The sequence below is a fragment of the Triturus cristatus genome, chromosome 11, assembly GCF_964204655.1.
Source record: "Triturus cristatus chromosome 11, aTriCri1.1, whole genome shotgun sequence".
Lineage (NCBI taxonomy): Eukaryota > Metazoa > Chordata > Amphibia > Caudata > Salamandridae > Triturus > Triturus cristatus.
The window spans coordinates 300,483,468-300,500,617 of record NC_140594.1 but is presented as its reverse complement, the minus strand read 5'-3'; positions in this window follow the sequence as shown (position 1 = coordinate 300,500,617).

The following is a 17,150-nucleotide window of genomic DNA, read 5'->3' as shown; positions in this document are numbered from 1 at the left end:
GTTTGGTGTAATTTTGAGGGAAAAACTTGTAATTGCTGTTATTTATCACAGATAATAAATATTCTCAGGTTATCATTATTTATCAGGGAAATAAATAGGATGCAATTATGCAGGATTTGCAATCAGTGACAGATTACTGATAGAAGCATCAGAGGAGGAAATAGTGAGAATGTTAAATGGAATCAGTTACCAATTAAAACAACCACTGATGAATCACCGGCCCCAGCCTAGAGCGGGAATGAGTGAAAGAGTGATAGATAATATTGGCTGAGTAAAAAGAAGCAGCAATAATGGGCTTGATAATATGCCGCAGAGAATTCCAATGTTGACACCAGATCATTTTAACGCCATTTCTTGATAATATGCCCCTAAATTACAGATTACTGACCTCAGAGAATAAATCAAAAACAAAGTTATATAAAAGGAGGTGAAAGCTTAAAACAGCAATAAAGTTTGACTTGAATCATTTCCCACTTCAAAGAATCACTCACTGTTCACTGCCTCAGAGAAGGAATCAGTTACAGAATGAAATAATCAGTGTCAGAGTAAAACAATCAGTGACAGATTCAACATGCCAATGACAAAGTATTGTCCAAGCCTCCGAGGGGCAATCAGTGACAGATTCAACATGCCAATGACAAAGTATTGTCCAAGCCTCCGAGGGGCAATCAGTGACAGGGCTAAGAACATCAGTGCTACATCATAACTCTCAGTGACCGATTGTGGCTGGCCCTCATAGAAGGGTTCAGGGCAGTATCAAGAGAATAAGGCATCAGATCGGTTTACCAGTGACTCTTTAAATACACTTGTACCAGTGTCTGACACCAGCCTCCAGGAGACATTCCATTAACTTAATTTTCCTAGTGCAGAAAAGAAATCTACTAAAAAGGGATCCACGTCCGGAATAAATTTGTTGCAGATATTGATGTAGGATAATATGAATACAATTCAAGGGCCTATTGACAGTCATGGGTAACTGATTAACGGGGATGTTTTTCACCTCGGGGATCTGAATGACATTGACAGCTCGAGCAAGGGCAAATCTTGGGCTGTCTAGCTTGTCACTTAGAACCCTGATCCCCTCTGTTTACAGTTATTCATCTATAATATCATGGAATGTATGGCAGATCCCAAACAATTTTTCCTCTGCTCGCATGAGAATTACAGGGGTAGAGGTGTAATGGGAGACCCACACAAAGCAAGGTGTCCTGCCACCTGCCACCCAACCCAGCCACCTTTAGCCTTGAGCACTCCTCCCCACTGACTCATTATGTCACACATTTTTTCAGTGATTTCTTGTCTTGGTCAGCCACATTGTTATGAACTCTGTTTTCTCCGCGTAGGGCCAGGATGCACCTTTGAGGGCGACAGTCACGCTTTATAAATATTCATTCATCCACTTAAAAGTGCAAAATGTACCCATGTCCTGTCCCCCTTCTCCACACCCACTACAAAAAAATACCTACCTGGCATCCTGGCAACTTCCAAAACAACCTTTTCTCGCCTCATTCTTCACCTCCATACAATTAAACCCATAACTAGTGTGCTGCCATCCATCCACAATAGCATCTCCGCATGCCATGCACTCACTCTCTACCCATACAAAAAAAACTAGCTGGTACTGGCTGGTAGCCTGGCACCCTCCCCATCCACTCTCTGCAATACCCTCCCTGATACAAAAGAAATCCTTCTCTGGCATCCTTCAACATTCCACACCACGCTATGTTCATTCCATGTCCAAAGCTGTGCTCTCCGCTCCCACGTTGAGAGCAGAGAGCATGGCTCATCACCAATGGCAGTTCTGTGAGAGCTGCTATTCATTGTGGCATGTGTTTTGCTGCCAGTGCGAGTCAGCAGAGACCCGAGGCTGACTGGGTATGTGGCGGTCAGTGGAGGAAGAGCACCTTGTTTGCAGGGGCGGCACCTCCGTTAAGGCGGAGGAACGTCGCCCCACTAAAAAATTGCCCCAGAGATCGAAAAAGAAAATGGAAATAAAAGTTAATTTATTACTATTTTATTTTTCAAAACCTCGACCCGAGCCTGGCGTCAGGATGCGGTGCTGGGCTTTTTTGATTTCTGCTGCTGCCTGACTGGCAGCAGCAGAAAGCACTGATAGGCAGGGCACTTAAGTTTAAATTGCGCATGTCTTTTTGGCCGGACATCTTGTGACGGCCAACCAGACATGCGCATTTTAAACTTCTCTAACCAAGCTGCCTTATACAGTTGGGTTAGAGACTGCATAGGGCTCCAGTGTCCTCGGGAACGGCGAGAGAGGCAGCTCCCTCCAATCCTGGTTCGGCTCTCATGCAGCATGAGAGCAGCATCAGGATTGGTTAATGCAATTTCCTGGAGACTGCCTGCCTGAAGAAGACTCAAGCGCAGAGGAGGACATCACATCAAGAAGGTAGGTGGGATTACTTTTTAAACTTAATTTTTACTTTTATTTTTTTCCCCCTGCACTCCCCCACCCTCCTCACATGCCAGCCGCCACTGCTCCTTTGGATCTGTATAGACCCAAGAGGCTGTAGAAGACATGTGATACTGCTTGCCGCCACCCGGGAGACCCCTGCGAGGCTGAAGAACACAGGGGGAGCAAATGCTTCTCCTTAAGATGTAGCAACATGTGTTTCCTACTGTTGCTGTGTTTTAGCAGTGAACAACTAGATTAAGAATCAACAATCACACTTTTGACAATTTACAGGTTTACTACTGGTTGCCTGTCAAGGAGTTTGTTACGCAATACTGATTGCTGGCCAAGAGAAGAATATGGTACCCACCATTGTCACCTCCTTCCGAGATGGAGACAATTACAGAAAAACAATCCTTGCTCAAGAGCAGGAACAGTTTACAGATTCTGATCGGTAGTTCAGAGATAGCATGAGTTATTAATTATTGATTACTCCTAGATATTAGGAATGGTTTCTAGATTATTGATTACTCAGTCAGAGCTGGAGTGAATTACAAACCACTAAACATGGGTCACTAGTATGAGTAGGTTACAGATTATTGCACGCTAGTTCAGAGATAGAATGTGTTACAGATAACGCACCACTGCTTGATAGAAGAAATCTGTTGTAGATTATGGATTATTCATACATATGTGTTGTGTATTATAAAATGCTAGTTGTTGGTCAAGAGGAGGAGCAGGTTACAGATTACTGGAAACTAGGTCAGAGGTCGAACGAGTTATATGCCACGGATTTTTGCTTGATGTTAGGAATGGATAATACATTATTGCTCAATTATTCTGAGATTAAGTGAATTGCAGAATACAAAATGTTGGCCCGGAGGAGGCGCAGTTTACAGATTATTAATCATTACTTTAGTGATGGAACAAGTTATAGATTATTGACCAATGCTTGAGACTGGGAACGTATTATTACGGATTATGGATTGAATACCCATTCAAAGATGGAATGAGTTACAGAATCGCAATCATTGCTGGACTAGGAGGTACAATTTACAAATTCTATCGGTAGCACAGATATGGAGCAAGTTATAGATTATTGATTGAGACTAGGAATGGGTTATAGATTATTGACTGCTGATTCAGAGACTGCGCAAAGTACATAATAGTTATCATTTCTGATCATTACACAGAGGCTCTACCCCTTCCTTGTAAGGTTACATGCGATGTCCACGAAGTCCAAGTTCTCACCGGTGTGTGACGTGTCCGGATTGGTTTTGAGCTGCAAAGTAATCCAAGTGTGCAATATCTCTTTCACATGAATATGATTGTAGATGTCTCTGGAAATAAATGCAGGTCCATTGTCAATTTCAGATAGAAAATCATCAATTACGGAATGTCTGCGTTTCAGTGCCTTTGTTCAGTAAGATACAGGAATACAGGCCTTTTGAAATATTGTGGCACTTGGTTCATCTGTTTATTCAGAAGTGCAGACCTAAGCAATCCTTTTTAACACAGACCTTTACAGTCCTTTGACATTTATTGTTCCAGGTGCTTTTACTACTGTGTAATTGCGTTTTTGTCAATGTAAGAATGACATTTAAGTTATGTAGGCATTACTTTTTTAAATAAAAGTGGAGGTCACGTTGGATCACATATACATTTCTATAGTAACATACCAGGATGGATAAAAAATCATTGTTTGCTTCCATTAATGGTTCATGATTAACTCAGAGAGCCTTGGACAAGTATAACACCTCAGTGTCATTTCCCAACACATGCCATGGCCAACCTTGAGCTCACTAGCAGACGCTGAAAGTCACCGTTTATGTGTGTTCTCCCAAGGGCTAATGATCCTTGGGTTTCTTCAATGCAGTGACTTCTTGCCTCCATTGTTTGCAACTGTATCCTCTTTGGCACTGCTTGTAATTTTATTTGCAGATTATCCACCCCTTCCCTTAGTGTCACAGCCCAGGACCAGATTGTAAACCAAAACCAGCCCTGGCAAAAATGTTCAAACCAGTGGAGCGCCCTTCCTCCTCGGTCGCCCATCGGTCTCTCCTGTTTCCTCACTCTCTTTCTCCTGAAGGCTCTCTTGTGCCTTCCATAATGACCTGGGGAAGCCGGAGAAAGTGACAGAGGCTCCAGCAGCCGCCCCTGCTAATAACCACCCTCTAAAGGCTCCTGCCAAGGCCGGACTGGACACAATGGGCATCGGGTGTTTCCCTGGGAGGCTGGATGGGTGGGGGGCAGCTTTTGTTACAGGGGACGGTTTTGTAAGCAGTGCAGCAGTTTTAAAAACACAGCAGAGTTCCTTGTAAATCAGACAGTTTTCAGACAACAATAAAAGTGCCAAGATAACTCTGGTGATTAATGTACCTGCTGGAGAGAGATCGAGTTTTATCAAGTGGTAGCTTTGGCACATCTAAGGTAGCACAGGTGGTTAATATGCCTGCTGCAAAGAGAGCGTACTATTCAGAACAGTATTTTCTGTGCATAGCTTAGTGGGTTAGTGCTTTTGTCACAGAGATCCTTTTGTCACTGTGCATTTCATAACTCATAATCATAATCCAGGTTAGAAAGTTATGTTTTTTCCCCAGTCTTTCACTATCCTAATTTTTTTAAAAGTATTTGTTTGGGTAGAAATAAATTCTTATTAGTAAAGTCAACCCTAACCACTGTGTTACACTCTGAATCCCGAGTTTGTGCTTCCCTAGACCTAGGGCTCTGTAAAAATGCCTACCGGCATGGATGGCCTGAGCATCCTACACCCTCTAGTCCCCTTTGTTTTATGTAACATTTTCTATACACTGATTTACAACACTATGATTCATTGTCTCTCCATAGGTGTGTGATGTAAAATGCTCTGACACCCTACACTGGTATGAGAGGTGCCATAACCCAAATTAACTACATGTGAGACAGGAGAGATGGAGAGATGAGAGGCACTGCTGGAGGGTGGAAGTGAGGGAATCACTGAAGAGCCCCAATAAAGATTGCCCTATGTTTGAGACTACCAATGGATTATAGATTATTTACTACACTAAAAAGATGGAATGAATTATGGAATACTAAATTCATTGGTTAAGAGGAGAGACAGGTTGCAGAATTGTACTCATCGGTTCACATTGGGCAGGTGAAGCACTGACATGAGGGCCCAGCAGTTGGCCCACCTGCCCTGTCCTAGGTGCTGTTACATTATAGGTCACCACTGGTGATGAGCAAAACACAGAGGCTGATGGGACCTGGCACTGTGTCTGTTCTTGGGGGTGCGAGGGGAGGTGAAGGAATTAGGGAAGAGGGGAAATGGAAAAATGGCAAAGAGAGAGGAAAGAAAGAAATGAAAGTGAAAAATACAAAGGAGAGGAAAAAGTGACATAAATGGAGGAGACAGAGAAAAGCATAGTGGGGCAGGGAAGGACAGGAGAAAGGGGCCAGAAAAAAGGAGGTCAGTGATAGGACAAGAGGATGGAGACTGAATATGGAGGTTATCTAACTTCCTTAGGCTAAGTGAGAGAAAGGAGGAGATAATCATGAATGAGGCAGATTGGAAGAGAGACAGAGGAGAGAATAGGGAGGAGAGAGAACGAAAAGAGGAGAATGGAGATAAGTAAGGAATGAGGACAATTGGAGAGAGGGAAATAAAGAAAGGTTGAGGAACTTTGAGATCTGTAGCTACTGTTAATGCTGCAGGTGCAGTGACACCCAGGCTCAGGGGATTGACGGACCCACTGCACTCATATTATTACTGCCCTTTATGTCTCACCAAGGGGGCAGGGGTGATGCTTTCCTTTCTTGCATTAGTGCCCGATTGCACCCCTGCCACACCACCATCAGTGCAATGACGGAACAGGTTATGGATTACTGATAACTCATCACTGGCTGGTGTTGAGGACTGGGTATACTCTATTTCTGTTCATTTTATAAAGGGAATGGCAGGGCACCCGTTGGTGGTGGATGCAGGAGGACAGAGTTCCCACTAACTGTAGAGGGCGATTCTGTGCTCCTCAGCCCGAGGCCGAGGGAGCCTGAGAGGTGTCTCATTAATGTATCTGCACAATGGCAGCTTTAGGGGTGCCAACGAATTGATTTTGTTTTCATGTGTCTCTTCAGACACCTTGTTCCTGCTGACACACTACCTAATCAGAGGATGGGTGGGCTCCCTTGTGGTCCTGTGATCTAAACCCCAATTCATCTTTCATTATGCTGGGCAATAAAGGTGTATATAGCACTTCACTTTATTTTCCGAAGAGTGTCAATGTGTGCCCCCGTAGCACTGTAATGCAAGCATCTGCACTTCAGATGTCACCTAGGTCATTTCCTTTGCCCACTTCAATGAGGACCACCAGAGCAGAGAGGAAACGTCTGCCGGCGTTCGGACCGCCCGAGGGCCCGTGGAGGTGGATGCATAGGCCAAGAGGAGCAGCAACAGAGCTGCAAGAGAGAGGGACTAATGCAAGCCCTGCTGGATGTCCTGAGGGCACCTCTGTGAGAAGCGGTCTGAATATCGATGACTGGCTGAGGTACGGTGTGCTGTGCAGCGTGGGGTGGGGGGGGGGGGCTGCCTGCCCGTTGGGCCCCTGTCGAGGACTAGGTACAGAAGCACGAATCGCATTGGAGAGGTGCCGACAGCCACATACTCCCCCAGAGAGAACTGGAGGCCCGAACTTTGGATATGCTATGAGGGCCCTGTTGAACTGTGTACTCGCTCGCATCCTAGCTATGGCAAAAAGAGAATACCAACAGCAGACAGTGAGGAGGGTGCTGCTGTATGCTTAGTGGCAGAGACTGCGTATGAGAGACTGCTGGGCCGGCAGGTGCAGGAGGTGGGGGCATCTCCACCCTTTGTGGGTCCTCCCTCCCCAATCCCACATATAGGGCCTGATTTATGGATTACCCGAATACCAAAACTGGGGGCTGGGGGGGCGCACAGAGCTGTTCCAGAATGCCTGAACACGGGCTGACACAGCTGTCCCCGACTGCAGACTTGTAGGCTAAATGACTCCCACACCACCGGCTGAGAGAAACAGAGGCGGCTGGTTATGTGGTGGGAGAGAGCACGGTCCTTGTACAAGAACTCCACTGGAGCAGTGCAGTTGGGGGGGGGGGGGAGCGATTTGCATAGACTGGCCTGGGGCACAATAGTAAAACTGAACTAGTGAATGTGGCTGTCGGGCCCCTCCGGACAGCAGTGGGAGTTGGATAGAACCTGGACTGGGTTGACCCTCAAGGCTCTCCTGCAGGCTAAAAAAAAGTGCTCTGTGCCCCCCTGGCCATGTGCTGGTCTCCGAACTAAAGGCTACGGGTGAGCTGTTGCCGGTGAGAGTGGGACCCTGAGAAAGCATCAGCAATCATGGTGAAAGACAAGATGGCACAGCCAGCCTAGGCCAACAAGATAGTTAAATACACCCACGCTGTCCTGCCAGTGGCTGCCAAAGCTGGAGATGGGCCAGCAAAAGACTCGAGAGATCGTAAAGGGACCAACCAACCCATGACCCGTCACTGTCATACTTAATGGAGGCCATTAAGGGCTCCTGTGCAGAATAAGCCACCAAGATTGACTCGGTCTCCATCTTCAGAATATAGCAGAACGGGTGACGAAAACGGCGGAAGTGTAGGAGAATTGCAATGGGAGGTCACCATCTTGCAGGAAACTGTATCATCAGTGCAGAAGTTTTCCGTGAGACTGGAGCAATGAGTAGAAGATTCCAGATGGGGATTCAGGAGGAACAACCTGCGTTTTGTGGGATTTCCAGAGAAGGTGGAAGGACAGTCCGCTATACTATTCCTGGAAGAATGGATTACAACTACATTGCTCCCCAGAAGCTGTCAAAATTCTTCATGATTGAAAAGGCCCACGAGCTCTGGAGCCTCCAACGTGGCCTGGTGCGCCGCCGCGTGAAATCATCACCCGCCTGTTAAAGCTAATCACAGCACCGAGACAGCCCTGATCGCTGCAACAGATGACATCCCCACACTACTCGACAGAGGAGAATCACCCGCCCTGTCCTGCTCGACCTCCCCACAGCCACCACACTCTCATTGACTGACTATCCCAGATCAAAATCAGAGACAAAGCACTTAGATGGATGGCATCTTTCCTCACTGGGCAGACCCAGAGCATTCATCTCCCCCTACACCTCGCAACCCAAGCGCATTGTCTGCGGCATCCCTCAAGGCTCATCCCTCAGTCCAACCCTCTTCAGCATCTACTTGACACCACTAGCAAACATCGTCAGAACCCATTACATCAACATCATCTCCTATGCCGACGACATCCAACTTATCCTCATGCTCTCAGCTGACCCCACTGTGACCAAAACCAACTTCCACAACTGTATGAAGAACATCTCAGCCTTGACCAAGAACAACTTCCTGAACCTCAACACAGACAAAACTAAAATACTGATCTTCGGCAGACACACCTCCCTCTGGAACGACTCCTGGTAGCCATCGGAACTCGGACCCACTCTCACTCCAAAAGAACACTCTCACAAACTCCGCTTCATTCTGGATAGCAAACTCTCCATGAAATGCCAGGTAAACGCTGTCCCCTCAGTCTGCTTCCACATGGAATGCATGTTCTGCAGAATCTTCAAGTGGCTCCCTATCAGCACCAGGAAAGCAGTGACGCAGGCCCTCATCACCAGCCAGCTGGACTAGGCAATGCACTCTATGCAGGCACCATCACCAAACGTATGAGAAGACTCCAGAGGATCCAGAACACAGAAGCTAGGCTGATCCTCAAACTGCCAAAAAAACACATAACCCAGCACCTGAAAGACCTCCACTGGCTCCCATCCAGAATAAATGCCAATTCAAACTGCTGACCCACGCATACAAAGTCCTCCATGATCAAGGACCTGCCTACATGAACCACTGCTTGAATTTCCACCTACCACCCAGGAACCTGTGCTCTACTCACCTCGCTCTCACACAGATACTTCATATCCACCGCTGCTGCACCAGAGGATGCTCCCTCTCCCACCTCGCCTCCAAGTCATAGAACTTCCTTCCCCTCCACCTCCATACCTCACCCTCGCTGACAGACTTCAGGAAGGCACTCGAGACCGGCTCTTCAACTGACACTCTTAGAACAGCGCTCGATACCTTAACGGGTGACAAGCCGCTCTAAATAAGTACTGTTTGATTGATTGATTGATTCAATTTCAGGGACTGGGATGCCATCCTACAACACTTATAAATACAGGGTCCTTCAAAATTTCAAAGGCAGCCAATCTCGATCTTCCCTGGCTATGTTCAAAAGGTACATACCAGGGCAGCATGTTTCTGGATGTCAAGAAGCAACTAATAGACCTTAATCTGAGGTACAGCCTCATAATTCTGGCAAAACTAAGAGTCGTCCACGACAGAAAAGTGCTCTTCTTCTTCACCACGGGTGAGGTAAGTGACTGGGTTGACACCCTGGCCGGAGGCCCTCGTCAGGGATCTATGAGGAAGGGCATGGCATCCCCGAGCATGCAGAGACACTCGGCCTGCTTGCGGAAACAGAATAGGTGAGCCAAAGACTTGGATGCACCAAGCTTGACAGGATGCATTGTGGTATGCTCAGATAGCACCCTCATGGATGGTAGTACCAGACTCCTGGAATTCATTACAGGGGTGGCGGAGCAAACCTGGATCGGGCACTGACAGCACAGATGGGAATCCGGCATAAAGGACATTCAGCGCAAAGTGAGTACTGGTCTGGCGCCACAGATATGTAACCGATTGAGTGCCACTGCAGTGCCATGTGGGGCTGCACCTTGACCCACACCCCTCCAAGACTGATGATCGGAGGACTTTTCCAGTGGGGGGAGGCGGGCCTTGGTTACTTGATGTTTTGCCTACAGCACTGCTATATAACTCCTAAAAGTGAGAGAGTACTATATGAGAAGCATCAATTGTATACTCTGCATCACACGTTGGACTGACAGGAGCACTAGGGACCAAAGGGGTGCTTGAGTGCTACAGCCTTGCAGCATTCATGGAATCCTGGCCTCTAGTGATGCATAGAGGTATTGACTTAAGAGACTTGGTTTGATTGTACTCTAAACTAATGAGAATCGGGAAGCTCTGGAAGTAGGGCCCATGACTGGGACGTGATGAAGATAGTCCTTTGATGGGTGTGCCTTAAAACCTGATATTGCTTCAGAAGACAGCTTCCGCGAAACCTAGGTGGACAGGAATTACATTTGAGTGAACTGGAAAGGGAACTTCCTACCCAGCAGCATAAGCTCTGGGAGTGGCAACAAACCTGTGAGGAGCTATTAGACGACTGGTGTGGGCTTGAGAAACATACATACACAGCACACCGTCAGAGGTTACATGTGGCGGGAGATAAAACGGGGGCGATGCTGCCACACTTAGTTAGGCAACAAGAGACTCGTGACCCGGTGATGGTGCTTCAGGACGAAAATGGGACACTAGTTAACATCCAGCTTGTGATTAATGGAGTATTCCGGGACCATTTCTGCAAGAAGTATGTGGAACGTGGGGAGGACACAGGTGATCACGGGGCTGCCTTCCTGGCAGAGATAGAACTCCCACAGCTGGTGGAGGAGGGTTGAGCCTCCATGGATGAGCTCATTACCTGTGAAGAACTCCTGGCTGTACTGCGATGACTAAAAACTGCAAGAACGCGGGGAGGCAATGGTTTCCCGGTTGAATTCTATCAAAAGTATTCAGATACAATCATAGAGAAATTACTGAAGGTATTTCAGGAGGCCTTCATAGGGTTGATTACCCGATCGATGTGTGGAAATGTGGATTTTCCTGATCAGTTATGTCCCCTATCTTGGACCCCAACGGTTCTATATGCATGTTACAAGTACATGTATGTTCCCTCCAGTTCCAGTTTCTAAGACGCAAACATATGTGTGTCTACCGTCGACATGTTCTCTGTCAGATCCGCCATCACAGGGCTGGATATTCGATTCCTAAGTATGACAGGCCACCGACTTTATATGGCTAAGTTACTCCATTTTTACAGTTCAGGCGAGTAGGCCCGATTCTGTCCTCAAAGCCTTTCCCTGCTCTCTGTCTCTGACAGCTTCAGCTTGAGCTCGCATCTGTATCCATGAACTTTGTCCTACTCCCTGTGCAGCTAACGGTGCCTGCCTCGGCCAGTTTTCGCCTGTCTGCCAAGAAGTTGTATTTCACCTTCGAATTATCTATTTTGCTCTCCAGCCGATGCATTCCTGTCCAGTGATTTAGGTAAACATTTCCTTTGGCTCACAAGCAAAGGACTCAGCCTTTCCGTCCTCCTGCAAGTGATTCATAGCCCTGTTGCCATGGAAAGTTTTCTATCCCTCGCATCTCATATAGACACTTAGACGCTTGTACACGTACACAGTCAGTATAGAATAGATTCTGTCCGAGAGTCTCTTCCTTGTGGATAACATAGTTCTTTAAACATAGGATGTTAGATATGATTTGGGATTAGGTTGACTTGACCCCAGACTTCTCGTCTCCACATGTAGAGCTAAATGTCAAGTCCCCTTCACCCCCTAGTTGCACGTCAATTACACGTCATGCTGCCGCGCGCGCATCTATGCCAAGTATTATCTTATAGATCCACCTATGTCTGATAATTCTAACCAATCATGTTTCTTTTATTTCTTATTACGCCTAGTTTCGATTATGTCACTGTTTTGTCACTTTTCTTATCAAATGTTACGCCTTCTACATTCGTTTCATTGTAATGTACTTATTATAAAAATACATGTCTGTTAATGAATTATTGTACTTCACTTCCTGAACCCTCGTGGTGACGGAACCTGAAGGCCGCGACTCGAGTCGGCCATTTTGAATGGAATAAAGCCCATTAGAAAACCTCTTATACCACGGATTCTGCCTCTTGTTATTTTGAGCTATTTACTTTATTTTAAGATTCCGTATGAAATTCAGTCCGGTAATATTTATTTTATTTACCACATAATGGCGCCCGAATAGGGACACTTTCTCATCTCACGCGCCGGCGGTGCGTTGCAGGCCCGGTCTCCTGCCACAGCTGGACGGACCATAAACGCGTACCAGCAGGATTTCCTGTAAGCTCCCTCCGGTCAAGCGGGGGCGACTGAGGCTGCGATCAACCCAGACGAGGCGGTGAGAAGTGCGAAGTATCCCGACCAGAGCCTAGCTGAGAGAGCAAGATCCGAGGTATACAGAGGCCCACCAGGTTTTCCGAAATCCCGACGTCCAGAGGGTCCGATGTCCGCAGTTATCGAGTCCTGTCCATTCTCTGAGGCCTTCCGTTTCAAGGAGCTACTCGGTGAGTACCATCGCCGGGGAGGCGTGTTGACGCGCACATGGGTTGTGCCGGTCAAGACGGATTTGGGTACACAAATCCGGTCTGCACTGTTTAGCAGTGTATATGTACTGTTTAGCAGTATATCAAGTATTCCGAAGTATTCAGTTATTGTCAAGAATTCAGCGTGGTGATTAGTTAGGCAGACTGTCATCATTGTCGATCATTGTTATAATGTTTAATGTTTAATGTTTAAAGTATTCAGAAATGTCTTGCATATTGTGGTATGAATGACTGTTCATTGTTCACTGTTCATTTATGGTGTTTTTCGTATTAAGAAAATTCAAGAGTAAGTATCAGATCAGTTGTCAATATGCCGCTCTTCTCGAAGTTAAGACAGATTACTACCAGAAAAGGGGTGCTTGAAGAAGCAGTTCCTATTCCTCCTAGAGACACTCCAGGGCATTTCATGTACCATAAGCATGGCTTAGATGCCATATTGTTTCTTGATCTATGGGTAGATTATACCAAAGGATTACCGGAAAGTCAAAGGTGGCCCGCAGCGGGAACCTGGGATGCAGAGTGCATCATGAAAGTGGAGGAAGAGTTATGGAAAAGAAAGGTCAGACAGTCACAGAAAGACGCTGTTGAGTTATGGCGTAAAGAATCTCATAGACGAACAGAAAAAGCACGTAGACAAGAAGAGAGGAGTAAAGAAAGTTCAAATAAAGTTCAAGAAAATCTATTAATTGAGGAAGGTATCCGAGTGAAATCAGAACAAGTAAATAGGCAAAGGAATGCTCTTATGAATGGTATGTATCCCCTTCTAGCCGAAGGACTGCCTAAGGCTGTTACGGAGGTGCCAAAAGACTTGCCACCCCCATTATTTCCAATTAAGGTACATCCAAAGGGGCATCCCAGAACCGCAGAAGATGTTTTTCTTTCCTCATATCTAGACGATGCAGCCCCCGAGTATGCTAACGCCACACCACATAGACCGTCTGGCGGAGGGGTTCAACGTCAGGATCAGGTATCTGTCCCCGTGCAACAGCAAGTTCCGACACAAGCATCGGCAAGCACATCTGTTTCCGCATCTGTCTCCGCAGTCGACTCTACAGGGGTATCAACACCCATAGTTGCTGTGTCACGTTCAACGAATCCATTCACACCCGACGCCCCAGATGGGGCCACGGGAGGTGCTAGCAGTACTTTTACACCACCTAGAATAAATAAACTTGTTTTTCAAGAGTCAGCGCATTCACGTACACCTAAATTCGTAAATGAACGTACGCTTAAGGAACTCCTTGTAAATTGTAGATATGACCCAGTGGTTGGTAAAGAGGACGAAATGGTCCTGGCATCATTACGTATCAGGCGAGCCGCAGAGTATTTAGCAAGGTTACCAGGAATGACTACGCATCTAGATAACATATATCATTTTGTTCAAACAGGACGAGATCCAGGATGTATTAACAGAGCTATGGAATTCCAGAAAGTAGAGATACAAGGGGAACTGTTACGTTTCCTCATAAACTGTGTAATCAGAAATCAAGATCGTCCGGGGGTAGACCCGAATGCAATGCTTATTCTTACAAGATGGAGTCAGAATATTGCAAAAGAGAGACCACGATTAGTTAGACAAGATCAGAATGAACAAGGAGCTATGCAGCATGGACAGTCCATGCCAGTTCAGCAACAGTCTATGCCAGCCTCACAGCAACCCATACAGTTTGTGCCAGCTGCACCACCGTTGCCTGCTACTGCCACACAAACCACAACACAACAAATGTATCAGACTGCACAGTATGAATACCCTGAGTATCAGCGTTACGCATGAACCAGCCTAGAGAGGGAAGTTGACTTACCGCTTATCGAGATTCCGGTAGATCAAGAAGGACCTTATGTACATAGTGAATTATTAGGTCAAGATAGAAAATTCTTACTCGATACAGGGGCAAGTCGAACAACCATAAAACGTAGTGAAGTTCCAGGGGCACCCCTCTCAGGCTCTCAAAATGTTTCCCTTGGTTTTTCAGGAAAACCTATTGTTAATGAAGTATCACAGCCTCTACCACTTACGATAGGACCTTTGACACGAACTACAGATTTATTGCTTACTAAATCATGCCCAGAAAATCTGTTAGGAATTAAAACTCTGAAAGCACTAGGAGCCATAATATGTTGTTCTCCGGAAGGAGTAAGGTTGTTTTTGCGTGATTTTAAAGGTCACTATGTGTCTAGAGACATGGATCCCCGACTACAGACTTTACCAGCACATCTATGGGCACAAGGCCCTACGGATGTTGGCTGCATGAACATTACACCCTATCGAGTTACATTGAAAGCAGGAGTGGTACTACCACGAATGCGACAATACAAGTTACCGCATGATGCTGTAGTGGCTTTGTTGAAAATCATTGATGAGCTAATTGCCCAGGGAGTAGTTGTAGAAACAGACTCCAATGTATGTAATTCACCGATAATTCCGATTCTTAAACGAACTGATCCTACTGCTCCACCAGTGTACCGATTGGTTATTGATTTGCGTGAACTAAACAAGTGTATTGTACCACAATTCCCTGTGGTCCCTGATATATCATCATTGTTGACAGCAATTGATTCCGAAGCAACATTTTTTACTGTAATTGATCTCAAGAATGCCTTTTTCAGCGTCCCAATAGATCCGGAAAGCCAATACTTGTTCGGATTCAGTTTAAATGGGCGCAGCTTTAAATTCTCACGCGCTCCCCAAGGATTTACAGAAAGCCCCAGCATCTACAGCCAAGCATTGAAACGAGAACTTGACAGTATCCACATGCCAGTCAATACTGCACTGCTTCAATATGTCGATGATCTGCTGATCACCGCGAGAAGCGAGCCAGAATGTGAAAAAGCTTCTCTGACAGTTTTACATTTCCTAGCCGACAAGGGGCACAAGGTGTCCCCTTCTAAGCTGCAATTCTGTGTTCAGCGAGTTATTTATCTTGGTCACTCGCTGTCCAAGGAGGGAAGGCAGCTTACACCAGATCGCATCCAGTTAATTGCTAACATGTCAATACCCCAGACACAAAAGGAGGTGCGGGCTTTCATAGGCCTCACTTCATATTGTAGGCAGTGGATCCCTCAGTACGCATTTCTAGCAAAACCACTCATTCAGTTAACCACACAGGAGGCAGCCACATCGACTGTTCTCCCTTGGACTCAGGAACATACACAAGCTTTTGAAAGCCTAAAGGAAGCTTTATGTCAAGCACCTGTTTTAGCAACACCATGTTATAGCAAACCTTTTACACTCTTTGTTACAGAACGCGAAGGTACTGCCTTGTCAGTACTCACTCAGGATCAAGCAGGATCACGCAAGCCATGTGCTTATTTTTCCAGTACATTAGATCCCGTAGCTCAGGCTTTGCCTGCATGCCTGAAATCAGTGGCAGCGACAGCTTTAGCAATCAGACAAAGCGATGCCATAGTATTAGGACACCCATTGACAGTTCAAGTACCACATGCAGTAGAGGTTCTTGTGAACCGAACACAAACGCAACACTTGACCATAGCAAGACTTACCGGTTATGAACTGACATTGTTTCAACCACACATAGAGATCCGACGGTGTAATACATTGAATCCTGCTACACTATTACCTGTAATTGGAACAGACCCACTAGCTCATGATTGTGTTGAAATCATTGAAATAAAGACGAAACCTAGACAAGACTTGACAGACGTCCCATTGTTAGATCCAGACCTGACGTTGTATGTAGACGGATCATGCATGAGAGCAAGTACAGGAGATTTAGTGGCCGCGTATGCAGTCACAACAGACACTGAAGTTATTGAGACACATTGTATAGATACTCTGTCAGCCCAAGCAGCAGAACTTATTGCTCTAACGCAAGCCTGTATTCAAGCCACAAATAAGAAAGTTAATATATACACTGACTCACGTTATGCATTCGGAGTTGTACACGACTTCGGCGTGCTGTGGCGAGAGAGAGGTTATTTAACCTCCCACGGTGCCCACATTCAGCACGGACCCCTCATTCATGCTTTGTTAGACGCAATACATCTACCCACTGCTATATCGATTATGAAATGTAAAGCACACACGAAGGTTACTGATACCATTTCTCAAGGCAATGATTTAGCTGACAGAACAGCTAAACAGACTGCTCAGAATCGCACATTAGACATGACAAAGCCAATAGTTCAGACACCAACACAGTGTATGACAATTAAGGATCCCGCACTTGACGTAATTGACATACAGACACATGCCACAGCAGAAGAAATAAAGAAGTGGACTGAACTAGGAGGGATCCAGACAGATCAAGGATGGATGACAAAGGAGAAATCTGTATGGTTTCTCCCTGATTCCATGGTTCAAGCCATTATAGCTACAGTTCACAGTCCAGCACATTTAGGAGAGAAGGCTATGCTAGACAGCATTCAGCACATTTGGTTCAACAAACATTTACGAGCAGCAGCTAAACAAAA